This window comes from Corvus kubaryi, unplaced genomic scaffold (genome assembly GCF_017639235.1).
Source record: "Corvus kubaryi isolate FWS band 111438036 unplaced genomic scaffold, C.kubaryi_AGA036_p1.0 76, whole genome shotgun sequence".
In the NCBI taxonomy this organism is placed as follows: Eukaryota; Metazoa; Chordata; class Aves; order Passeriformes; family Corvidae; genus Corvus; species Corvus kubaryi.
In genome coordinates, this window is record NW_024582063.1 from 5,328,794 (window position 1) to 5,342,301 (window position 13,508).

Consider the following 13,508-nt stretch of genomic DNA (forward strand, 5'->3'; position numbering starts at 1 on the left):
CAGAGCATTCCTTGCATTTGGCTACAGAAAACACAGTAAAGCACTTTTACCCTACTGGTCCAGCAATAATTTTCTTTGAAAGCTGAACATGGGAGAAGTAATTTTTTTTTGTTGTTTGCCGCTTCATTTCCCAAGCATGAGCCGCGCTCTGAAGGTCAAATGATAAAGCTCGTACAGCACTTTTATCACAGCGCATCTGCTCAAGGAGCCGGATCTCGAGCCCGGGGTGTTTTGCTTTCTCACCAGGCTCTTCAGCGCTGGCAGGGTCCTGCGCTAAGCTCTCCGGCATTTCTACCCAGCTGAAAAGTCTCTCACAAGCCCAGGAGCCCACTTGCATTACAAAGTTGCACTGCGGTGTAAATACACACTAAGTTAAACCTCCATCCTTACGCTTTCCGAAGGCACGGCCAGGTCCGAAGCAACCCAGCCTCTCGCCACTCACCAGCCGGGGCAGATGGGCAGGAAGGAGGCGGCAGCCCTGCCTCGATCCAGGTATCCCGCGGCTCCGCGCCCGCTCTCCCCGCAGCCGGAGCCGCTGCTCCGCTCGCCCCAACACTGGCCCCGAGCGTAGAGCGGAGCCGGGGCCGCCCCTCCCCGCGGCAGGTCCGGGCTCTGGCAGCGCCCGGCGGCTCCTCCCTGCTCCTTCTGCCGCCGCGGGAGCCCCGGGCCGCTCCCCGCCCTCGCTCCCAGCCCCCGCGGAGCGGGCTCGGGGCTCGGGGCTGAGCCGAGCGCCGCAGCTTCACCTGCCGGCGCCTACCGGGGCTGCGCCATCCGCGGGCTCCGCGCCAGCCTTTCCACGTGGAGAGCACGAGTGGCATCACCTTGGCACCGCCTTTTGGAAAGGGAAAGAGCCGAGGGAGGCGGGAGACTGAAAACAGCACCGGGGGTCATTCGGAGTGCTTTTCAAACTCACTTCAGCCCTCATTAGCTCCTGGCAAAGGGCTTGTCCCCCAGCACCAAGCTCTTCCTTCATCCTTTGGTTGTCAGGCATTTCTTACAAAATATTGCTGCGTGGCTACAAATCTCTAACAGGTCTCCAGCAACAAAATACCTGCTGGGATTTAAGGGCTTTTACCCCACCAGACTTTACGATATTTGTACCTAAAAAAGCTTCTTCCACGCATGAGTACTTGAGGATCTGGTAGTTCATCTCCACATACGTCTCAGATAATATTTTTTTGTACGACTTTATAAATACAAACGTAATTATTACAGACAGTGCAAAACCCTGAAAATTTCATGCTTCACAACTCAAAATGAAAAAATAGGGATTACCAAAATCTGGGGATATCTAAAACCCTCAATTCTAGGACCTCAAGAATAAAGCAGCAGGTTGACTTTTGAAAGAGCTCAGTACTAATGTGGGAAACGTGGTACTCAGCAGAGCTGTTCTGTGAGGAGCTTAAAACCCTACCAGAGGAAGTGCTATAAACTGGTCTCAATCTGTGGTACACCAGAATATTATATTATGTTCAAACTCATTTCTAAAGCTCATGTGCTCACAAAGCCTTGTGTTTTGGGAGCTGACTCCTGGTTTTTCCTCAGCTCTGGGTATCTCAGATACAAACCTCAGAACTGGCATCTTCCTATCAGATCTTGTGAATCAGTTGCCTGTAAATCCAAAGTAGATCACAATTCACAGCTGTCTGACTGGCTTACAGAAGTGCCTTCCTTACTCTCTATTGAAATACAGGAGCTCTGATTTCAGGGTCAAGTTGAACTGGTTGAAGCAAAAGGAATTCCTCATTTATAAGCATCTTTACTCTTTGTAAAGCAAAGGATTTAACCAAAGGAAACACTGAGGTTCAATTTCCGTTAGTGTGATGTTAGAATTATGCATTCCAATTGCTATCCAAGTTTTTACACAAGGCAGCTCTTCTTGCTAATTGCATCTGGTCTTTAACAGGTGGTGAGAAACTCTGCTGCTTCCTCACCTCTAAGAGGAAACTTTTTTTTAAAAACCCATCTTCCTTGACTTTCTCACTGAGCTTCAACTGGGAAATTTCACTGGCATCAGCAGCCATCGCCACCTCCCCCCACACCAACAGCATCCTATCTAAAACATCAGTTTCCTAATATTAATGGATTCTATAACAGAAAACTTGCTTTCCATCCAAGGTAGAACCAGTCAGCGTTAGTGATCTAGGACAGTTTTTATTTAAGAAACTCAAGTGTTTTTACTGAGCAAAACAGCACTACTACAAAGCAGGTAACTTTCAACCATAATTCAAAATTAAAGTAGGACTGCAATACAGTATTCACTTTCTGAATATCTGAAACACATAATATAGCCTGGAAGCACCAGAAGAATAATCTCAAACTTATTTTTCCAAAGTCACACAGCTCCATGTGTTTTTGAAAAACATACCTACTAATAAAAGTATTTCTGAAATGTGTAAATATTATTGTGTATCAATTCACTGCAGATACTGTATCCCTTGTATTTGCTAACCACCTCAAAGAAGTGACAAAAGGCATATAATATTTGCTCATTGCTTTTATATCTAGGAGGAAAAGGATGATAAAAATCTGAAGGATTACAGTCCATTAAAACTCTTAGATGGAATGTACTGCAGAAAATAGTGTTAGTTTGTTAGCACATAAATTTAATGCAGATACTTTGTTCCCAAGGATGACAGTAAAACAAATGAACAATGCATGTTCATAGATACGGTTGATAAAAGTATTTGTCCAAATGGCATTTAAATAGCGTATCGTGTATTTGAATTACAGACTTGTAGTAGATTATTGCCTTTACAATATCTGAAAACCAAACTCAACACTAAGTGCTGAGTTTTCACTATGCTACCCTCAAGCCCTGCAGAGCCTTGGTTGCCCAGGGTCCCCCCAGCATATTCCTGGTTTGGACACTTCCATCATCCACTCTTTAACATCCCCTTCTGCATCACTTCTACTGTTGCTACTTATCCCACCATTCATCTCCAGCAATATCAGACAAATGCTGACTTCTTTACTTGCAAGTGATTAGAAAATACAACTGAGCCCTACAGCTTATGGAATGCAGGTACAGAAAAACCAGGGCAAAGTGAAAAAGGATGGAAGAATTTAGAGTGATTCAAGGCAGACCAGGAATGTCAGATTTGATCTGTGGAAGCCTCAAAAGGATAAATGAATAACACTCTGCTCTATTCACTGCCTGGAAATGTGTCTATGCAGGGAATCTGGAGGACATCTGCACTACTAATTCAGCCTTAATTTAAGTCAGTATGGTCCTTGATGCATCAGGAAGTTCTGCCTACCTATGGATCTACCAATACATTTCGTAAGTACTTTGCATGTTCCAACCAAAGAAAAGTTCTTTAACTTAGTTATCATAAGAGATGCTTTGTGCATTTTTCTATCATAAGTGGTACTTTTAAAACTGAGATTTTAAAGTAACATTTTTCATGGTATACTTCATGAGTAAAATCAAGTAGTAGTAAAAAGACTAATACAGTTCCCAGGTTTCTGTATACAATACTCAGGAAAAAGGTAAATACTGTTACAAAGATAACCATGTCAGAGACTCAAAAGAGCTGTAGTCTGTGTAAGATGAGCCTAAAAGCCTGAAGCTTGTATTTACGAAGTAGAACTGACAGTGTGTTGTAATTCATGAAGCTTGACCCTTCTCTCTCTTCACACAAGATACAAAGACCTGAAATACTTGGCTGGGACCCTTTCATAGCCTTTCCTAAGCTGAAGACATCGGGCAATGCCACTGAGTGCCAGCCACTTCTCCAAGCTTTGGCTGCCTGTGATCAAGAGCTGTGACAGAGCTGCCACCCTTCCACCACAGGAGGTGCAACTACACCTTGTACCTTTTCCTGGCTGGATGCCTTCACCTGCCTCTCTGAGCTTAATCTGACATTAATCACAAATCAAATTTCTTGTCACAGTGTCACTCCTTCAAAGAGAAAGATTCAGAAGAAGCTGAAAGACTTTGAGCACTGAACATTAATATGAGAGCTGGTGGCAGTCTTGGGTGTTCTGGGCATGAAGGACTAAGCAAAAGCTCAGGAAAAAAGTGCACAGGCTTCCAAAATCCTTGTAAGCCAGACAGAAGGCACAAAAGGTACTGTAGAAATTCTGGTGAATTGCTAATGAACTGGGGAGAATAAGGGAATATGGAATAAAAGAGCCAATTAGAGGTTAAAATGACAAAATGAGTTCTGCACGTGGCACATATACTCTCCACATATTTTATTACAGCCACATTGAATTTTTATTACAATTCCTATCCACCTACAGAATTTCCTGGCTGGTGTTTTCTTTTTTCTTGGATGCAAAAGTCTCTGTTGCCTTTTAGATGCCATAGCACAGTACTTACAGTAGGCAATTTACCAAATGCCTTTTAAAATAAACAATGTAGCAGGAAAAATATGGTAGGAACCAACCACTCATTTACTACTTTTCATACTAAAGTGTATTTTTGTGCAACACTTGAGGTAATACTAAGATAGCAGCACCTACTTTAATTATTCAGAGGCACACAGAGCACAGACCAGGAGCCTGCAGCTTCTAGCAGCACGTGGGACATGCCAGCACCGTATTGAGGAAGTTAATTGGGCTGAGTCAGCTTGATCCATCAGAGATTACAAGGTCTAGACTGCCACTGATCCTCACACCTGACAACCTGCAGAGAGATCCAAGAGCCTACACGGTGTTCCCAAGTGTTTTTGGCTCCAGAAATACGAGGCAAAGACACAAAGTGACTTACCTGAGACTGCAGCCACGCAAACGTGAGCTGTCTGCTCCTAAGCATAAACTGAACCTGAAAAGAGAATGGCTGTGTCCATAAGGAAATGGAGTTTGAAACTCTCAAAACTGGCATTTGGAAGCCTCTGAATACTGCAGTTAATTCACAACCTGTGTTACCCATCCAGAGATGAAAGAAAATATTGCAAAATATAAAAACAAAAGCACCCAGCAATGAAAATATGGCACTTCAGTCTGTAGGTTTATTTATCTGAGATACAGGATGAAGAAAAGGAAGTGATTGAAATTCAAGGTATTAAAATCTCCATCCTCTTACACTGTTATTCTTCTATACATTTTTTTCTCCCCCTTGAAGTATAGAAGACTGACCTTCTTATAAATATAGGTTGTAATATAAGCAAAACTGATTCAGTATCATCATATATCTATGGCAGAAGCCTTAAGCAGAGTCCTCCACTTACAGACTGCTGCCTCCACAAAGATGAAATACTGTCTGATCAATAGAGAACCTGAAGTAAATTTGAGTATCCTCCTCCAGCTTCCACTCATCCAGACTTTATCACAAAATCTTTCATAATTGATAACCTGGAGAAAGGCTGAGAATTAAGTGAGTTTACAGGCTGAAAAATCTTTAAGCCTTGCAAAGCAGTCTTTCTCCAGCACTAGTGACAGGGGAGAAGTTAAGACATACTCTCTGCTCATGCTCTATTCATTGTGGTTGTTTTTTGGGCTTTGGATTTTTTGTTTTGGTTGTTTGGGTTTAAGATATGCAAAGGACATCTGGCTTGGATTTGGAAAATTTAAACTCCACACACTACATTCAATAAACCAGATACCAATGCATTCTTTTTAATATGCTGGAAACTGGACATTTAAGGCCACATTGGCTTAAAAAACATTGAAAGTCAAAGCACAGAAATAAATTTCTGGGGGCAAAGAGGGTCTTTCATTGTCCATGAAGTGCCTAGAACAATGTCCTCTCAGTCCCAAGTGTAATGAAAGAGTCAGTTCAGTATGAATCTGCAAACAAATACAGCCTGATTCTAAACTATTTCCTTTATTGATTTTTTGTCCTTCATTGATTTTTTTAAAAAGCTCTCAAATTATGATAATGACATTTTACAGCCGTGCCTCCTCCCCCAACTGAAACAAGACACGAGCAGCATTTCTCTAACTTTTTTTCATTGAGATCCTGAGATTTTAAATCACATCATGTGAAGACTGAGTTTTATGACATATAAGACTGTCTTGTTTTATCTACTCACAGAGCAGAAATACTAACATAAATTTAATGACTTTTTTTGGTGGAGATCTAACAGACATAAACCTTTTATTTCCCATGTTTTCAAACCACACGTACTCTGAATTGAAATGCATATCTGAGGCTCCGCAGTAACTCAAGTCCCACATCACACAAAAGCCTTGAAAAGCTATTAAGTTTTAAAATTCCCCACACTGGATGAAATTATTTACATTACTAAAATAAAACTGAAAGTTGTGTATTAATCATGAAAAACAGAAGAAAGCATTAGATTTAATACTCTGCAAAAAAGCTTTAATATGGAAAATTTATTAGGCAGTTTTATTAGCATCTCAAATAGTTTTCAGATACTAATATGAAGAACACTTGTTAAAAAACCAAATAAATCTGGAAGCAGAATTGCATATCTATACTATTGATTTATCTACAGCTTACAGTGTTTTGAAGGAATTTTTAATAGCTTGTCTTCAGCTGTAAAACTTTCATTCTCTAAACAGAGTGCTCCAATAATAAGTTACATTAAAATGCAGCTGCATAAACATGTTTACACACAGTTATATTTTCTCATTCACATTCCTTTCTCACAGGTGTACCTTTTCCACTATGAAGTAACTGAACTTAAGTGTATCTTATATAAGTGCACACATGTATAATGTCACTTGTAAAATAGTCCAGACTGACCAGGGGGAAAAACTAACAGAATGCTTTATCTGAACATAAAATAAACAAGTGACATAAAAAGCAGTAATTCTACCACTTGTACAACACCAGCACTTAAATTACAACCACCAGCCTGATGGCAGTGAAAGCCACTATTGCAGTGTAACTTTTTTATTCTGACGACAGGAAAAATGTATTTTACTAGTACTGTTTTAATAACCACCACATTAACTTATCTATAATCAAAGAAATAACAAAGAACTGCATTTCTCCCATCATTTGGAGAAATTCATATAGCAACAGTCCGGAAACCACAAATACCACTATTTCCATTTCAGTTAGGGAAGCAAAGGAAAAGTCACTTTTTTCAGATTCATATTCTTAGTTCAGGAAACAGCAAAGTCTTGCAACGTATGGGATTCTTTCAGAAGATATCAATTATTTTTAAGATAGGGACCACTGTTTTGAACTTAATTTAGGGAAACTAAAATTGTAACTACTGCATTTATTGCAACTGCATAAGTATTGCCATATAATGCTTATGCAATATAATGCTTATGCAATATAAACAGCTGTGTGCAAAATAAACTTTTATGTTGCAGATATCAGAAAACTATTCATTTTGCTGTTCATTTCATTCACTTACACATCTAAGTAGAAGGTTCTTGCTCTTCTTTTAAGAGCAAACTAGGTAACAATGGTAATTCTGAAACATTTCTACCTACTGCACATTCAACTTCCAACCTAGCCTCGCTCCCTTGGCTTAGTAAAACAGGAGAGGAAATCCCTACCAGCCTCTTAGTTGTTAATTTTTTTTTAGAAGATTTTCAAAACTAACTGCCTAAACTTTCAAACAAATACATGAAAGAGCTCCCCGTCCTTTTGTGCTCAACCAACATCACACCTTCACCTTTCTTCATTAGGAAAGTGGAACAAGCACCAGAGCTGATCTTTTTCTTTTTTTTTTTCCCCCCCCAGAAACAAAGAAAGATCTAAGTGTTTGGAGTAAACAAGCATTGCTAGAGCCCATAGAGGATCTTTTATTTGAAGTGAGCTTTACTGACACACTGAACGAAGGCCTGACAGACAAGGCAAGAGAAAATGGTATTTGAGCACAACCTCAGTGTTTGCTCACCAGGCTGCTTGCCTGCCACAGGCTTACCCAAACACAGCCCCTGAAATGCGAAGTCAATCTTTTCTGGCTGTCTCTTAGCAAACACATGTGAGCCTGGGAATTCCTCATACACTCAGATAAATCAAGAACCAGACCGTTCAGAGCCCCAGTCTCCATGGCTTTAGAAGGAGATGTCAGATTTCTCTGGGAGCCTCTGATTTCACACTACTTTGACTAAAATACAGTTATTGCCCATCATATGCAAGCCACATAATTTCCAAAACTGTTCACCAAGCTTGACACATTTCTGTTTCACTTGCTACTCCATGGGCAAAACCTTGAGACAAGTCTAAACTATGAAACACCTACATAATATTCCCCTATGTTGCTTTTTTTAATGCTATCTCTATTCCTTTTGTATCATGCCCAGCGGTATTGAGGCATGTCTTCTCAAAAAACTGATCTGGCGTTTTCTACTGTGCACAGGTTCCCTGGAGCCACACAGTTCTGACTGTACAGTACAAAACTTGTGCTGTCAGTTCAAAACTGCAATGGTATACCTTCCTGATCAATGCTCAAATCAAGAAATCCTTTAGAAAAGGACAAGGTACACAAACATTGCATTACAGCTGTAATACAAACCCAGACAAATTCCTTCCCTGCATAAGGTCCATTTAACAAATCAGATTTTTATGTAGAAAATGACCCAGTATTGACCAAAACATCTAAGGTGATGTACTTCAGTGCTCTTCAAACCTAAGGGTACCTCTTGAGATTTACATTCAATAAATACAGTTGGATACCTACTTAAAGATGGAATTCAAGAACAGACTTTGACTAGACTACATATTCTGTGATGCATGTAAAAATTCAGTTGGACAATATTGCTTTTACCATTTTATCCAATTACAATACAGGCTACACATGCTCAGTTTCTAGGAGATTCATTGGAATAGGATTTGGTTCTCTAGTTACATGAACTCTAGTATCAGATTAACTCCCTTCGCACAAGAATTAAGGAATCTTAAGAGGATCAGCTGCTGAAATGTATTTAGGAGTACAGTATCTTTCCATACCCAGGATTTGAGGATCAGGACTCTGAAGCAGCAAGACTGATACCAGTCTGCAAAGGAAACCAAGCTATGGGAATTGAGAGAACAATAGTCACTTTGGTCCTTAAAGACTACAACTGTGAAGTTGTTGTTTTTTTTTTTTTTTTTTAATATCCTGATGAAGAGGAGTGCCTGGTATATGCCAGCAGTACCACAGCTGTACAAAGTCAACACCAGCAAAGCACCTCCATATCAGACATGGAGACAAGGAAGCAGCAGCTGTGGAAGACTCCTGGCAGCCTCAGGCAGCAGCAGCTGCACACCCCTCCAAGGCTCCAAGGAAAGTTTGGTCCCTTTGCAATTCCCTCCCTTCCTGCTCCCTTAATTGGGCCATGTACCTGTTCCAGGGCATGGGCACTGGTAATTTTAATGAACCTGAGAAATCTGTTTGCTACCAAGCCTTTGAACCTTTATAGCAAGTGTTCAGATATTAAAACCTCAACATTTTATTTGTAATTTTAAATCTTATTTCACAGAACAGCCTTGTTTAGTCTACAGATTTAACAGTCACTGGCAGATATCATTTTAAAGAGCAACACATGCAAAAGATACTGACCTTCCCAGCAAGAACTCACAGTCCAGCTATTAAAAAAATAAGACCAGCCACAGTAAAGGTTGCTCCATTTGTCAGAAGATATTAATCTTTGCATATGCCCTTTCCAAAACAACTTAAGTATAAATCTACCAGCAAAAAAATCTTTCCCAAAGAGTTTCCTTTAGAAACAAAGCCAAAAATAATCTAACCTTGAGGGAACCATCCCAATGAATTTTGCATGACTTGTTCTTCATACTTGTATGACACATCCATGTTTTTCCTCACAGTGAACAAAAAACAGTGTCATATGGATCTGGTCACAGTACTCAAAGGCACACAAAGTTATTGCTAGGCATTAGAAGAGACTTTAATATCAGCCAGTGTTCTTTCCACCTTTCCAGTACAGCTGAGTGTGAGCAGGACCAACACTCTGTACACAGTAAGCGACCCCGAGCTCCTTGGTTACTGGCACATTATAAACTAGGGGTGAGAGCAAGCTGCTCACATGTATCAAGGAGAAGGGGGCTGGGAAGAAAGGAGAGAAAGGAACCTGGAATGCTTGGCCCAGGGTCCGAGGACAAAGAATTTCAGAGCTAGGCGGCAATTTTAAGAGGCAAGTGCCTATCACGCAAACATGTGCTCATCATGCTCACCCACACACTTCCTCTTCAGAGATTAGTTTTAATCCCAAAAAATTTCCTAAATGCAACTCCCCACATATTTGCACGAGCTTGTTTGCTGGCATAAGGATGGTGGCTACAGCAGGCAAGGATAACCAGATGGGGGAGATGCATTTCTCTCAGTGGCATTGACCACTTAGGTTCACTTAGGAGAACATGTGCATATAATGTGTATATCAGAGTACAAACTGCAAAAGCAATAGGCTTTACAAGACTAAAGAGAAACTTAGAAAAAATGCTTAAGAAAAAGTATGCAGTACACAGAATATAACTAAAAGGCAGAAATGCAAATCACAGGGATAATAAGCATGATGCACAATCTCTGGCTCTAAGTTTTCTGTAAAACAAGTTATTGCTGAACTAGTTTTGAATTCTCACAAAATAACAAAGCAGAAACAAAGGGCTGTGTTCAAAATGCTTACAAACTGAAATTCCAGTTCCCTACATACAGGACTTTCTTTCATTAGGACAAGATGGAAAACAAGTCAGCGATTAGCATTCTAATTCAACACTAAAACATAGTGGGGTACAATTGGTAAAGGCACTGATGGGCATTTTCCCAGGTTTCTTGTTGAATGACTGCACTTTTTCTTTCAGAAAAAACAAGTCAACAGTTCAACAACATCATTATCTGCTATGACTTTCTTCACAAGTGCTGCATTACTGAGCTACTTGCATGGCTACTGTAAACACTGAGCAGGAGCATCAAGGCTCTTCAGATAATCAGTCAGAGCACGACTGAGAAAAGAACAGTCACACTTCTTGTGCACAGAACACACCCAAAAGACTCCAGCCATCAGGAGCTAGTTTGCAGGTAAACATACAGACAAAGCTGTATTCCATTAAAATGGCAGGGGTGAAACCTTCAGAGGGACTAATTCAAGGAAAACTGTGCTGTGCATTACTGGATTCTGCACAGTTCTTCACAAAAGCCTCATGACTTCAGAAATAAAAGAACAGGTTTTGTTAAATTTCCTATGCCCACTCCTCATATTTAAAGGTGGAAAGAAATATTTCCCTCAGGGAAGGGGGGCCCAGTTCATAATTTCTGGATTAAACCCATTACTATTAGCTGCAGAATGAAATTATTAGTGACAGGTTCACTGAATTACCTCTTTACAGAGGTCACTGGAGCTTCCTAGAAACCTAAAACTGCCACTGTAAATTTAGCTAATAACAATTGAGTTTTTGAAACCACCTAAATTAGAGGTAAACATAATAAAGAACCTGCTTTAATACCCTAATTTAGTCATGCACTGTAGTACAATACATTTTCATTTTTTCACTTTGAAGTTATAGACTAAGAAATACAAGAGTTTTGGCATGCACCACTATTACATCAACATTTTATATCCGCAGATGTGGATGTAGAATTTCTATTGATTTTAAACATGTTCATTTCTCTTTGAACTATAATACAAATCAAGAATGATTTTTCTGGCAAGTACACAAAACACAGCTTGATTAGCACATTTAAAATAAGATTATACAGAGGCTTAAAATAGGATTAAACAACAGCTTTCACCACGTAAAATTCTGTTATGAAATGTATCAATTTTGCAGTATTGAGAATCTGAAAAAAAAGAAACCACATGTACAAAAGTCTTACTTTCATTCTATGCTTAGTACTGCCATTTTGAAGTTTTGCCCAATTATTGATGAAGGACCTTAGACAGAAACTGTTCAACCCACCACTTTACAGGCTACACTTAGTTCTGCTTAATCTTCCAAGACAGTTAATAAACTCTGTGCACTGTTTCATGTAAAGTACATACAGATCCTCAAAGTCCAGCCTGTGTTTCCCCTTCCAAGGAAGTGACCTCACCACCAGATTATAAAGTCCTGTTTCTCTTACTGGTGCTCTCCGTCGCTCTGGTCCTGTAAATTTTGCATTCCTGGTAGTACAAAGGACGCCCTTCATCCCAATCCAGTAAACAGCTGAGTAGTTAAGAGTCTGCTACTTGGTGAGAAACCTCAGCCTCAAATCCTTCAGCTGGATTTCAGCATTAAGTCCAAGTCTTCCCTTTTTTAGGGTTATCGCTACAGCTGCCCAGCAATTACATCCAAGCTTTGCAGGGCATGTGGAGACACTGGTGGGATGCTGCTGCAGTGGCACTCGGACACTGGGGCCTTGGCAGGAGCAGCACTGGGCACAGCTCTGCTGCCCAGCACACCAGTTTGCCCAGCTGCTGGGACCACAGGGGGACTGGATGTTACATTTGCTTACACCAAACTCTCCACCCCTCCCACATACAATGAGAGCCTTCATCCCTGCCTTCCCTCCCAACTTCTGATCTACTTTGTCACAGGTTGCTTCAAGAACTCCAAGAAGTAATGCCATTCCATCCTAGCCAAATCCATTTTGAAATGCCTATTTTTACACAGTGCAAAAATAAACACCTTGAATTCTGATGATTCATTAGGAACTGACAGGTAAAGTGGTGCTATAACTGAATTACTGGGGAAGAAATAGAACACGCCATGAAATGGTCATGGTAAATCTTACACTAAAATGAGGGTCACCTGTCACAACTGAGCCACATTCATTAGTATTGAACAGGAACCTAATAGAGTTCCCATAGTCTCACAAGCCTTAAATAAATTTTAAATGTGCTCTGTTATGATTTATTTTACCAGTGGAACACTATTGTGTAAAGATCACAGAATCCCACTGACCCTGGTCACGAGTTCCCTGGAACTATTACCAAAATTCCACAGTTGCCAGAGACCCTGAATCTGAAGTAGACTGATACTAATTTGCAATTAAGAGACTAACCTACCACAGAGTGCAGGTTTCTTGGTCTAAATTCAGTTCCTTTTGTAATTTCTTTTTTTCTGCTTACTACTGTAAGAGGTTTTGTTTTAATAACTAATATATCTCATGCAACAACTAGATATACCCATAACAGATAATGGGGCAAAAGGCTGGAAAAAGAGCTTGATTAACCAGCTGTAAGACTCAGTATCACCTTTTGCATAGGACACATCTGATTCTGAACAAGGAAGGCAAACATGCTCTGTGCTGTGCTAGCCTCTGTATCTTTGTGGTAGAGAGTAAAACCATATTATTCAACTTCCTCCTGGCACTGGGTGTCTAAATTGTAAAAATGACCACACTCTCCAGGTGTCTAGGTTGATCAAATGACCTCACTGAAATAAGAATTTCTTTGAATTGTTCCAATTCAAAATTTGCAGAATACTCTCAGTATTCAGCATTTGCAGAGTACTCTCAGCAAGATTAAGCCAAGAAAGGACTGACACTTAAATACTTAAGTGTTTCTCATCCTGCAAAAGAAACTTAGAGGTAACAAATATTAATTTATGTAGGTAACCAAAATGCTGAGAAATTTGCAAGGAAAACTGAGGCATTGAAGTCTTGGAGTGGTCTAAACTATCTCCAAATATTATTTAATATTTGGATTCTAGCTCC

At 40.2% G+C, this 13,508-nt stretch overlaps 1 protein-coding gene across 4 annotated transcripts in view; it reads right to left on the minus strand.

Moving 5' to 3' along the window:
- Positions 1-13,508, minus strand: part of DISP1 (dispatched RND transporter family member 1) — an 87,235-nt gene that overhangs the window by 39,792 nt on the left and 33,935 nt on the right. Inside the window, exon 1 of one of the 4 annotated variants that reach the window (XM_042051637.1) lies at positions 443-633. The exons of 2 other annotated variants lie outside the window; for them this stretch is intronic. The gene's annotated coding sequence lies outside the window, so the exon portion shown is untranslated. Of the gene's footprint in view, positions 1-368; positions 634-13,508 lie in introns of those variants that run through there. One more of the 4 variants, XM_042051638.1, reaches the window with a different exon arrangement.